The following is a 14,083-nucleotide window of genomic DNA, read 5'->3' on the forward strand; positions in this document are numbered from 1 at the left end:
TAGCCAAATATAAACAAAGTAGTTTAGTACTAAAGCTGTACTAATAATTACAAAAACGCAAACAGATGCAATACATTGATCAGAAAATTATTTTGCAATAAGAAATGAAATGAACAAAGAGAATTGAAATGAAATTATTCCTGTGATAAAATGGGCCTTTAAATAATCAAGGGAATTAAATAAAATGATCCACTTTTTACTTAAACCCATTTTTATGTCTTTCATACTAAAAAGCAATAAATACGTATTTTCCCATGAAATTCACTTTTGACACAGCAGACATTGAGCAATTTACGAACTTATATAACTTTATTCCCTATTGACTGTATTCTTTACACAAAGTTGTTAAGATGTAATACATTTATCACCATCAAAGTCTGACCAGTATATTGTCTTGTAATTGAATTATCATACATAAGATGTGACATAAATATACCAGTTTGACAAATAAAACTATTACGTATAATGGAAAGGGTCAGTAAAATATGGATAAAAACGGTTTGAAGACAAAATGTCTTTCATATTGTCATGTTCTTTTTTAATTATGCTTTATTTATTTTACTTCATTCCTGTTTGCACTCGATTTTTGCTATATGAAAATCCTATGCAAAAGGTCCTCATCGCAATACAATCCACGGTGTAAGTCTCATGGAACAAAGTAAAGGTCACACTACCTTCGGTGATAGGCCTTTTAGGGAGTTCTTATTGCAACTTCGGCCCCTATGAAAATCTCAGGAAATACATCAAAGCTCGCGCAACCAACGGTGAAAGGCCTTTTAAGGTGTCCTCATCGCAATATAATCCACGGTGATAGCCCCATGGAACAAAGTAAAGGTCACACAACCTACGCTGATAGCCCTTTTGGGGGGTACATATAGCATTTTCGGCCCCGATGAAATCATCAGGAAATAAATTCAAGCTCACGCAACCCACGGTGATTGGCCTTTTAAGGGGTCCTCATTGCAATACAATCCTTGGTGATAACCTCATGGAACAAAGTAAAGGTCACACAACCTATGATGATAGGCCTTTTATTCGTTATCCTTTTTACAGACTCTGCCAAACCATATATTCAATTTTCATGTAAATCTGTTATGATTATCGCTTCCAAGGGATCCCTTTGTTTCTAGATTTGTTTTGGCATGGACGAAATCTTGAATTTGCCACAACTGTTTATGAAAAAAACTTAGTCAAACAGAGTCTGCCACATTTTCAGTTTTTCTGTTTTGATTTTCATGTGATGCTCTGTTTCTTTTTCTTTTTAAAGTTCAAAACATTAAAAAAGAATTCCGGCAAATAACAATTTCTGTTCAGAAACCATTATTTTGCATATATTATTTTAGACAGTATGCAAGTTATATAAGAGACGGTCAATCATAATTCGAACAGAAAGGTAGTTCTTTAAGACGTTTCAATGATATGCAAATATAAGCAATGACTAATTGCAAACTATTTGTAAATTTACGTTTGCTTATTGCAATATGATATAATGAACTGTAATGTTGTAGTTTACGGCTCAAGCGAAAAGTGTTGTCTCACAAAAAATGTTCCGTCAGCATCAATTGATATAAACGATGAAGTTAAACATTCTTTACTTATGCTATCCATTTCAAATTTAGTACCGTTGTGGTGTAGCACAATGTTATTCTGTCTGACAATTTTAAAAACAACAAAATGTTAATTTTAGGTTTATCTAACGTTTCTTAGTATGCTTAATACGTGATGAAAATGACAAAATCGAAAGGAATTAAAAAAAAGACAAGGATAAAAGTATTTTGTTAACGCTCTATATCAAGGTTCATATAAAAATGATATAACTATTCAAGTCTTGCGTTCGTCAAAAGCAATATTTGTTCCTACACTTAATAAAGATTTCAGGTTAGGAGGTTTTTTCACTGTATTATATTGCAATACCCAAATAATAAGCTTACTATTTGTAAGTATATGCAAAATGTGTAACGAAAAGGACAGGTTACAAGCGGTACATCAAATATTTACTTAAATCTGCAAAAACCTACCCGACTTCTTACATCCCTCGACATTTCAGGGGATGTAGCTCAGTGGTAGAGCGCTCGCTTCGCATGTGAGAGGCCCCGGGTTCAATCCCCGGCATCTCCATTTTTTTCTAATCGAAAATGTGCATTTTTACCGGTTTTAAAATTCTGTGTTTTATTGTTACACTATTTTTCATAATCTGCTATAAATTGATGAATTTATAACTGACAGAAACTAATGGCATTGATTTTAATTTAAAACTTTTCCTTGGACAATTGATTACAAATATAATAAGGTTAATTCACAAAAGCAACTTTTACCCTGTACAAACAAGAGGAGTTTTTCAAGTTGGTGAATTACATTTTTTCCGATATGTAAAGTATTACAGTAAGTATGACAATACGTCAAGCCATATAAAGTATAAAAATGTTGTATTAAACAGAAAAATTTTGTCCAATTTTTGCCACTCGCTAGACATGTTATAATAAATATTAGAGCTTATGTTGATTATGCTTTATTCCAAATGTTTGTACATGTCGAATACATTTGTTTGCCATTGTATCTCTTCTTCTTAAATACATAATAACTGTTACAGGAATTCTAGATATTCGGAAATCATAATTCTGTTGTAATAATTGTTTTGGAAACTAACAATTTTAAACGGATTTTAATTTGGATACAATTATTACATAGTCAAATGATACTTATCTATTTTAGGTATTAAATGATATAAAAGACCAACAAACAATGACAGAACAAGGACGCTTTTCCAGATTTTGCTCACACACAAAGCAAATGTTTTTATTTCTGCATATTTTAGGAAGTTTCTCAGAAACACAAATCACATTTCAGAACGTCACGGTAATGATGCAAAAACCCATTAACTAATTTGCATTGAACAAACTTGAAATGCTAGTTTGTGACAAGACAAATGGTCTTTTGTCTTAATATGCGTCTGCACATGATTTGCGGGACTTAAAATGAAACGGGTTGACAATGATTGATGTATTAAGAAAGGATTTGCAACCAGAGCTAATGTTACCTCATTTACATGCACACTGATACTACCATTTTTTTGTATTTTCATTATGAAACCAGAATTTCATATTATGTTTTAAAATTAAATACAGTTTATCCGTTTGTCTGTAAATTATTCAAAGGTAACGCAAAAAGGAATTTATGAATTTCAAAGTTCTATCTTATGATCAAACTGATGATTTACAAAGTAAGTAATTCATTAAACTATACCGGAAAATAAAAATCGAAGAATTACGTAGTAATGCAATGCAAATGAATTTCAAATGGTAAGTGATAATATTTCTAAGTTCCCTAAGTAAATTGACTCGAAATCTATCACGAATATGTTCAAAGATGCAGAGTTAGTGGACACTTTTTTATTACATTGTGATTATGTAAACTTATATAGAATAATTATCTATAATGAAACTTCCTTATATTATTAGTCTATATATTGACTATTATGAAAATGAATTTATTTAGTTTAAACCAATATGGCGTCTTGTGATTAACTTTGTTTAGTTTGTCCACATAACTGAATTCTCATGCGTGAAATTTATGCTGTTGCATGCATACATTTTGAATTGAAAGCAATCATCACTTGAGCTAACTGATAGTAATAGTGCAAACTAGTCAGATGAACCTTTCATTTTTGATCATTCTGAATTGCTTTTCCATAATTACCCGCACGATTTTAAACGCATTACTTGGAAAATATTTATTGCGATAACTTTGAATACTTTTATCACGTAACGTTGACATTCCATATATATGAATATATGAATAAACGTTTCACAGCCAATGTTACAGACCGAGTTCATTTAATACAAAATCCAATTGCTGCCATTAACGTTACTTAATAAGTTTGTTAATATAACCATCCTATATATGGCTGAACTTTATATGTGGATCATGCTTTCCTTAAAGTTTTCTTTCCCGGCAAAATGGGATCATATGATGTTGTTTATTCAAAACACATTAGTAAAATTCAGAGTTGTCCACTTTTATATGTCTCTAATCTGATGACTGATAATTACACTAAAGATTAATCTTTGATTAATGGTATTTGGTTATTATAAAACAACTGAATACAAATGTACAAATAATTATCATTTTACATATATTTTTTTCTTTTAAATTTTGAATAAAAGTATATTCAGTTATAATTGAATGCAAATTGCGTTACCTATTTTGCATTTCTTACTATAAGAGAAATGAAAAAATGTAATAAAGAATTTAACTCGTTAAACAAATATTTATGAATGATTCACGCGAAGGACAGGTAATTTAAATATTGTTGTTTACGTGTGTTCATACCCCGCCATGGCAAGTCGTAGTTTCATATCCTGCGACTAGGAACTTTACACACATTGCTGTGTACTAGGTGTGTCCAGGTACGGTTTGAGAGTGTTTCTACAATTTTAAAGTTCCGTGCATAATCTAACTAATTTTACAAAAATACTATATGATTATGTGTCAACTTCAGGATTTACTTACGATTACAAGAGCTCCACTGATGTTATAAAACATAACAAAATAGCATGACAAGTGTCTTTAACTTATGTTAAATGTAAAAATGTGTTGTAGCCTGAAAATTGTTTCAAATTGGTGTTGTTCATAAACTCTACTATTTTTGATTGCATTATTGTATGAATTTTTCCATGATTCTGATAAAGTCATTGATGCATCGTTCTGATAAAATGATGTTTGCAATCTGAATGTCAGGGATACCACTTATGCACCACTCGTTTTTAATTAGTCAAACTACGTCATAGTCAAGCAATCTGTTGACACAATTTTTTACCATAAAGCATATGTCATGTGCAGAACGCATTGCATACATTCAATAGTAACCAATCAATTCTAGAAACAAAATCAATCAAGAAATTCTGACAGCTTTTCTTTAAAGTACGAATTGTACTGTACCGTTGTTTAACGAAAATAAACTGGTTTCTTTCTTTGCGAATGACAATGCCTTTCAAAGAAAGTTTAATGATGTATCTCTACTGATCATGCAAATGAAGAATGTCGTTAAAAATTGAAAGAATTTCTGTATCTTTAGCTATCAAAAGTATAGGAAGATATGATAAAAGGGGATATAAATAAAATGTCTGAAGTGCAGGACTGAAATATTTTAGATTATTTCATGAGGAGGATTATGTTTATAAAGAGTCTTCAAGTTAGCAAGATGTATTCCATACATATGTTATATTACAGTGTTCATTTCAATTTTCTCATTCTTGGAAGAATTTGAACGGATATATATGTGGAGAATTTGAACGGCAATATCTCCAAACAATTTGAACGATTTTATATGTTTCTTAAATATTGTTGTACTTTTAGAAAACTAAAAGCATAAAGGTAGATTGCTATGATAATTATCATTGATAGGCACCGTGAAATAAGGAGAACCGACAATTATAACTTTTTACTTTAGCTATAAATGAAACAAGTACTAGCGTTAGGTCACTGGACTTTTTTTGTATTTGTATATATGATCATTTCTGTGTTTAACATATTTTACCTTATGTAATAATAAATACTGTAAGAATTTCGCTTTGGATCTATTTAATATAAAAGATTAAGAAAGAATATGTTGGAGCTATGAGTGAGGTTGCGTGCAATTAACCAGCTTAAACTTCCCATCAGTGCTTATGCTATTAACCGTTCAAAAATTGCACACCCCTTGTTACACGGATGTATGTCTTGTTTATTGCTATATACAGATTTTGGTGACACCTTACACATATTTTTGCCTTTCTAAGGATTAAATAAATAACAATTTACGAACTTATATAACTATAGTCCCTACTGTCTGTATTCGTTACATAGAAGCGTTCAGATTTAATCTATTCAGCACCACTTAATTATCTTAAAAGTGAATCATGTAGTTAATATTGTGATATTACTGTACCAACTTGACAAAGAATCAGATATGTACGGTCAGTACAATTTGGATAAAAACGATTTCAAGACAAAGTGCCCGGCATACTATCTTACATATAGCAGTGAATTACAGGAACGATTTGCATAATAAAAATCATTACAAGTATTTGTTTGTTTATGAAAAATAAGGTGATCTTATGTTATCATATTTTTATAAAATCAAATGGAAATGTTAAGTACTTTCACCTATTTGTCTAACTTTTTTGGGGTACAAGTGCAGTTTTCCTGTTTTAAAGTTTAAGCATTATTACTTAGTTTAATGATTGACATTAAATTACATTATCAATACATTAATATGATTTCAATTGGTTCAGTATTGTCGCAGTCTTCTGCATCAACAAAAAAGACTCACAAAACTGCCACATTTGTCAAAATTAATTGACGTTTCCATGAAGTAAACATATTGCATCAAAGAAGCATTTTTTTCATGCAAGAAGAGGGATAAGGTCTTACATTTAAATATTTCAGAGGAATTTTAATATAAAAGTAGATCTGCGCTGTAGGATTGCATCTATGTTGAAGACTTTATTATAAAATATACATCATATTTGAAAATACAAGTAACAACTGAGCATTGTAAGTGTTCAAAGCATCTCAAAAACTTTACGTACTTTATTACTCTTATTTTGCACCTTAAGTTGTCACCTTCTCAATCCAAAGAATTACATCCTGCTTTGTCATTTACACTTCAGTGAATTATCAATATATTAATATAATTTTCGTATATCTTTTATTGCCACAGTGTATTGCTACAATGAAAGAGAAGTCTCACAGAAATATCACAGTTCTTAGCATTAACTGACATTACCATAACAACACATTTCAAATTAGGTAAGAAATAAGATAGGTACCGGAATAATTTATACAAAGACGTTCTTAATGTTATGTCTAAATATAATATACTTGAAGCAATAGACTATTTTGTTTGCAATTATCAAGATTTAATTCTTAGGTTATCTCATGCTTTTGTCGTCGAACATCTGAATAAACAATCACTTGTTGAATATATTACATATTATTTGAAACTTAATTATAAAAAAATAAATAACGAATACTTAAAGGCAAGTTATAAGACTGAATGTTTGAAACAATTTGAAAAAGCTTTTAGCATAAAACAAACATGCTTAGGTTAATAGCTATATTCCTATGAGTGATGTTAAAATATTATTCATGCATTCCTTTATAATATGAATAAAGATAAATGTGACTCAATCACGATGAATTGAGATAGTTTTGTGACAATGAAATATTTGTTTTGTTACATAATTTGTATCATTTTTGCATTTGTAATTTTGTGCAGAAAAAAGACACAATTCATTTGTTGTTGATTTTATACAAATAATGCACAATGGCAATTCCATTTGTAAGAAAAACCTTAAGTTTATAAACTGCTATTAATATTTCAGCTATATCTAAAGCATATATACTATCACTGTACGAAACGATATAACACAAGTCAAGTTACATCTAGTTTTGTTAGCCATGAAGAAAGTTCAAAAGATTTCCATTTGCAAGTATGGAAATGGATGGAAAAAAACAACACTTTTTATATAATTAATACAGTTTGAGCACTTTGTTAATTATTTTTAGACACCAATAACATTAATAGAAAACTTTAAATAAATAAAATATCTGTCTTCATATGCTTCTCGGGCATGTGATGTGTGCGGTATTTCAAATATTAAAACAAAATTCTATTATCAATATTCTTCGACAAGGAAACGGATTTGTCTGATGTCTTTACTAATACCATTATGTGATACAGTGGACGTTTTAAGTTCTATTTTACATAATAATTTAAATAATAATTATGTTACAGTCGTCTCAGACACAACTAACTGTCTGATGCTTCAAGAATAATAAATATATTAATTTCAGCGTAATGAACATACTCTTGAAATAATTTACCTAGACATGACCACGGAATAGGAAGTGTAACACGACGGTTGAATGTTTCAAAATATATTTTCATGACTTATTCTAAATGAATGTTACAGATTTCGTTCGCTGTTGGTTTTGGATGTTTTTTTTTTTTTCCTCATGTAAGAGAAATTGTCGAGATGGTATTTCTAACTTAAAATGAAAGTGTAAAATTAAAGTGCATTGATGCAGGTGGCAACATGTATTTGGTTAAGCGTCAAAATTAACTGCCACGTTTTTGGAAAATAACAATGCCTGTTTACTATCTAAGTAAAACATCACGTTATGTACGCAAGAAAGATATGAACATGCAATGACAGCATACATTAAATTTCTTATGTAAACAAAATGTCAAACTAAAACGATATAAATAAAATATAATTGCCCTTATAATCATGAGATCCTTAAATCTTAATAGATTTAAAAAGTTAAATCAGTTTAAAAATAGTTGTACAATGTGCAGTCATTTTATTAATAAAACCATCCGGAATAATGCTGAATATTACAACACTGTTGTATAATATCTATATGGATAAATGAATTAATATATTTTCAATTTCTATATCTTGTGATATAGTCCTAGCACGATGTTTCAATCCGTTTAAGTTCTAATTGAAAACAAACAAAACATGCCCCCGTCAGGATATTGTTTAATTGTGTTTACATGTTTATTAATTTCTGTTACTTTAACTTTATTGTTTTTTTGTTTTATTTTTTGTTTGTTTGTTTGTTTTTGATGTATTTGGGATTTGTTTTGTTTTTTGTTTTTTTAGCTCATCTTAGCTAGCTCTGGGGCCGTGAGGACGCCGTGAAGTCTTCATGTCATCAAAAAAATCACATGTTTCTTGCGATCACGCGGCGCTTTAATAAATTTAACAATGTCGTGCAAACGCAGTAAAAAAAGCAGTATAGTGTGATTGGGGCTTAACTTTAGACTACTTAGCATAAATAATTTCATACCATAACACAAATTGATAATTTTCAGCTACCATCGACGGGGGATGTAGCTCAGTGGTAGAGCGCTCGCTTCGCATGTGAGAGGCCCCGGGTTCAATCCCCGGCATCTCCATTCTTTTAAAGATTGTTTTCTTTATCATTAACATTACATTTTGTTGATAACATTGACAAAAATGGCGACGTTCTATTTTAGACAGTTACGATAACAACGTTCATATGCATCAACACTTATTTCCATATTTTTCAAAATATTAAGTATACAACAGGAAGTACGTAAAAACAAGTCAAAAACAAGTCAAAAAAAGTATTATGTAATAAAATGACGCCTATTAAATCAAGTTTTATTTATAACTACAGAAACATAGCTAGGCAATACTTTACGTTGTCTTTATTTGTCAATTACTAGACATGTTAAAATAATAATTCTAATTCAGTTTTCTTATGCTTTAGTCAGATTAACATAGTTCTACATTTATCACTTAGTCTAATTATATTTATCTATTTATATACTTCTCACATGAGTGTGTACACATTAACGTTATGCTTAAAAACATAAATTTCTAGGAATTAAATGAACGACAAACATAGCTAGAACCATGACGTTGTTTACAACTTTAAATTAATATTTTAAATTTCTGTAATTTTGGATCATTTCTCAACAACAAAGAATCACTATTAAAACCTCCTTGGTAATGGTAAAAAAAATCTGTTACTAATTTGCATAGAACAAATAACGTGAAATTTAAGTTTGAGAGAAGACAAATGGCTTTTTGTCTTAAATTGCGTCTGCACATTATTTAGTTGACTATAAATGAAAGGAATTGACAATGATTGATGTATTTAGAACAGATTTGCAACCAGATTTAATATTACTTCATTTGCATGCACTGTAATACATGAAATTTATTTGTATTTTATGCACTTGAATTGTATCTAAGTTAAACGCTCAAAATAAAAGGAAGGATAGGTTTTTTAAAACACATTTTCCGACAGAATAATTTATTTGAAGTCAGTCAAAATATCAATCCACACTACTTTTCTGCGTCTTTTTAATAATAGCAGGAGCTTTAAAATAATTTTCAAAACATTGCAAAACATTATTGTTTTAGGCTTATTGTGCTCTAGAGACTTAAATGGAATAAACAGGTCTATACTAAAGCTTCTATCACACACATTGTCGTTTTGGTGATTTCGAAATAAAAATTAAATATCAAAAGTAACACCACAGACTCGTACATTTTTATTAATACATGTCTTATCTGACGTAAGTTAAAGTTTTTGCCTATCATGATGTAATTTTAAACCGTTGTAACGTTTTATTTGTAAATTATAAACACATCCTTTGACTTGTTGCAAGTGGGTCCGTTGATTGCGGATAGAAAAATTCTGCGCTTGGTCAGTCTTTATCATAAAATTGACTGCTGATATAATGTCATAGAAAATTATACCTATAAAATCAGACAAAAAAAGGAAGACAATAGCTCCATAACCCGGTTTTAAAACGAACATTTATATTGCACCAAGGTGTCCTACTCGCTAAATGTTAACCATAGGAACTCTGGAACAGGACCGCATATTGCGGCACATAAATCCGAATCCTTACCGGCTTTACATATTGTTTGTCCGACCTTTGAATATATTTTCATATTATGCGAGCGAGTGGTCTTTAATTATCTTATCTCAATTTAATATAATCTGCTAATTTAAAAATTTGTCAAATTTACGGTATATTGAAAAAAGAAAAGGAGTGACATCCGCCACTTACAGCAACGTTCGGCGTACGTCATCCCCCTTGATATGCTTGATTTTTGTTTTAATTTTTCTAGTAATGAATACCAGATGAGTAGATCTACCTAAAATATTTATCTATGGATCATGTTTTATTATTCGTTTTTTTCAGCTAGGCAAAATCAGTTGGACCATATTACTAAAGTGTCTGTTTTCTCAATATTAACAAATCAAAACACGAACACGCCCGTTATAATGCATGTCAACATGTTGCGCGTGTAGATCAATACCTGATAGTTGACAAAAATAACGGGAACAAACTTCTGAAAAAATAGTAATCAATTGTAGCCAAAGGGGAAAAACTCATGCCGAAAACGTTGCGGCGAATGGCGGATGTCACTCCTTGTCTTTTTTTATAATACCGTAAAAAATTGACCAGTTTTTAAAGAGACAGATTGGGTTCAATTGATAACATATTTTTCTGAGGCCATATACTCGGATAATACTAAAAGATATTTAGATGTAGCAGCAACGTTTTGAAAAACCGTTACAGGATCGAAAATATGCGCCGCAATCTGCGGTCCCGTTCTTGAGTTCCTATGATGTTAACGGGAATGATAATAGGGGTGTATATATCTGTGTCCAAGTGAAACTTAACAACCGTTTGGTCACGATTATCTTGTTCAAACTACATATTTTACTTGCAAGCAAATTGTATAAAAAAGGGAAACAAAACCTTGAGCTTTTAACACTTTTTGTGGGAGAGAAATTAAAATTGATTTAAAAATTATCAATTTAAATTTTGTAAATAATTTTTCTAACTTTTAAAATATAAAAAAAATTTTGTTACTTTTAAATTTTCGATAAATTTTCTTCAATTTTTTACGAATTTAAAATTTATTAAATGACATTACACCCATCCGAGGGTATAAAGTAGTAAACACTTGAAAGTCAAAATAATCATACATTTTTGGCATAATTTATTTGCCCCCTTCCCCGAATCTCCTTTCCCCTTCCAATTTGCCCTTTGCATTTGTAGGCATATTAATCAATCGTTTTTTTGTGTTCTTTGAGTTCTTGTAACTATTGTATTTCTTTAAGTTTCATTTAGGTAGGTAGCCTGTCCGTGCTCTGCTTTGTGCTCTCTTTTGTTTTTGTTTGGTGTTCTCCTTGTTGTGGGGTCATGTGGGACTGCGTTCCTTGTTGATCTTGTTTACATATTTAAGGCAAACTTTATAAAACAATTAACACTTGTGTCTTAACCCATTTATAAATCTGTCGAGTTGTTTAATCTATACACATGCTAGTAGAATATATGTCATATTTATTTGTAACGAAATAAAATATCAATAAATAGTTAGAAATATTAATTATTAGAACCTTACACATATTTTACTTTAATCTGCTAAGTAAGTTGCATGTCTTCACAAAACATTACAGTTGTATATCATGTTTGCCAGGGGGTGAAGCTCAGTGGCAGAGCCCTCGCTTTGCATGTGAGAGGCCCCGGGTTCAATCCCCGGCATCTCCATTTTTTAAAGAATTCTTTTCTTTGTAATGATATTTGAATATTGTACCTGACTCACTTCATTTAACGTCATTTTTTAACCAAAAACAAACCGGAGAAGATATAATTGAGATAGTGACAATAAAAAAGTTCAAATGCTATTATTCAACAAATCAATACTTTACTAAATGTTAAGTATAAAACGAGAATTACAAAAATACATGTCAGAAATTAATAAAGTTACACAATGACGCCTGTTGAAGTATTATTTGATAAAAAAAACCGATTTGCACCAATGTTCTCTTTATTTGTCAATAGCCAGCAAAGTTATACCTGTGTGCTTATACGTTATTCCTTATGTCGCAATTGTTCTAACAGTATAACATTTAATTGCCTTTTTTCCATTTTTTTCAAGATTTATTACGACGCTTAACAAAATATTATATATTTTTGAATAATATTATTTCCGGGAATCATCCAAATGCAGATAATAATATGTTTATATTCAAATGAGATGTCCTATTCTCCATTGGAAATTTTATTGTAGTTTCAAAAAATAATTTAATGTACATTTAGAACAAACAAATATATAAAATGTCTGACATTATAAATCAAGAATTTCATTACCATTTTCACATTCTCTCCATTTTTGCATTTCAATTTTCGTCTAGCGTGTAATAGATCTCTGTTATGGATGTTCCCTGTGTAAGAATAGAACGAAAATGGTCCTTTTCCGTGTACAAACATCCCGCGGCAGAGGCAGTGAAGCGAGGTCATGTTAAAAGTTTCGAAAATTTTTGCAGAATAAAAAAAAAGTGTGATGTTTTTTCTCGCAATAAAGTTCATAAGTGCTATTCTTGTATTGGAGTGGACGTCTTACGCGGTAATGCTGCGTTTTGTTATTTGGTTGATTTTGTTGTTGTTGTTGTTGTTGTTTTGTTTTTTTTGCTGTCGTGTTTTTCGTAAAATTAAACCGGTATGTAATGCCTATAACGTACAAGTACGGTGTTATTGACGGTTATGTTCTTATTTATTAATTAAATTGCCGGGCTCATCATTGCAGTCAGATTTTTTTATTGGCGCCCTAAATCACGCATAAAAGTAAAACCTTGTACATGATTGCATGATTGTTTCTATTAATGCACGTTTTTTAATCCTTTAATTATCACCTGCGGGCGTAGTTGTTATGCAGAAATGATGAATATTTCATGTTGCACAACGTTTTGTAAATCTTTAACTGAATTAATAAATAATTTCTGTTAAGCAGACCAGACATTTGAACGATCATGTCTCTGATGCAATTGTTGTTTGCATCAGAGTCAAACATTTAGCTTATCGTTATTTCTAAAATTCTATATAAAACTTTTGAAATGATTATTATTAATCAAAAGCAGAATTTTACACTAGTATATCACATTGGTTTTTCAATATAATTTTGTAGTTGCTAAATTAAAGATTTTACCACTGAGAGAGGTTAGGATAAACATATTTATTTCAATATTTTACATAAGCATATTACATTTTATATGTAAATAATTGAAACATAGAATTGAAAGGGATTAGAACGAAAGAAAAATTATATTAGAGGGTTTCAGAATGGTTTTATCTTAAAAGTATTTTCAATCTGGAAATACAACAACCTTGCTGTCTATTACAAGAACGAAATCTGCTACGATTATAAATTTAACAAAACAATATCATCGTAAAATGTAACCTTAGGTACACGAGAAATTGGAATATTGAAGTACTGAACGTGTGTTGAGAAAATATAATGTATTATTTTATGTACCTATATATAAGAACAATAGAAAGGAATAGTAAATTGATGAAGAATTAACGCAAATGCAATTTGAAGTGATACACGACAGTAACGTAACTCCATTTCATTGCTGGTTAGAAGAATATGCAACAGCTGTTCACTTTTAATAACACTTTTCAACGTCATTATCTATAATTACTTATGATAAGTATACTTTTGGTAACAGGATAACTAACGCTAGTTTTCATAACAAA

At 30.2% G+C, this 14,083-nt stretch overlaps 3 non-coding genes across 3 annotated transcripts; all 3 read left to right on the top strand.

The window, feature by feature from the left end:
- The first annotated feature begins 2,046 nt into the window (after positions 1-2,046).
- On the top strand, positions 2,047-2,118 carry Trnaa-cgc (transfer RNA alanine (anticodon CGC)). The gene has a single exon. It is a non-coding gene; the product is annotated as a tRNA-Ala (tRNA).
- A 6,757-nt stretch (positions 2,119-8,875) lies between these two features.
- Positions 8,876-8,947, top strand: Trnaa-cgc (transfer RNA alanine (anticodon CGC)). The gene has a single exon. It is a non-coding gene; the product is annotated as a tRNA-Ala (tRNA).
- Positions 8,948-12,022: 3,075 nt separating this feature from the next.
- Trnaa-ugc (transfer RNA alanine (anticodon UGC)) lies at positions 12,023-12,094 on the top strand. Its single transcript has one exon. It is a non-coding gene; the product is annotated as a tRNA-Ala (tRNA).
- The last annotated feature ends 1,989 nt before the right edge of the window (positions 12,095-14,083 follow it).

This window comes from Ruditapes philippinarum, unplaced genomic scaffold, assembly GCF_026571515.1.
Source record: "Ruditapes philippinarum isolate M1 unplaced genomic scaffold, ASM2657151v2 ctg1037_1_1_1_1, whole genome shotgun sequence".
In the NCBI taxonomy this organism is placed as follows: Eukaryota; Metazoa; Mollusca; class Bivalvia; order Venerida; family Veneridae; genus Ruditapes; species Ruditapes philippinarum.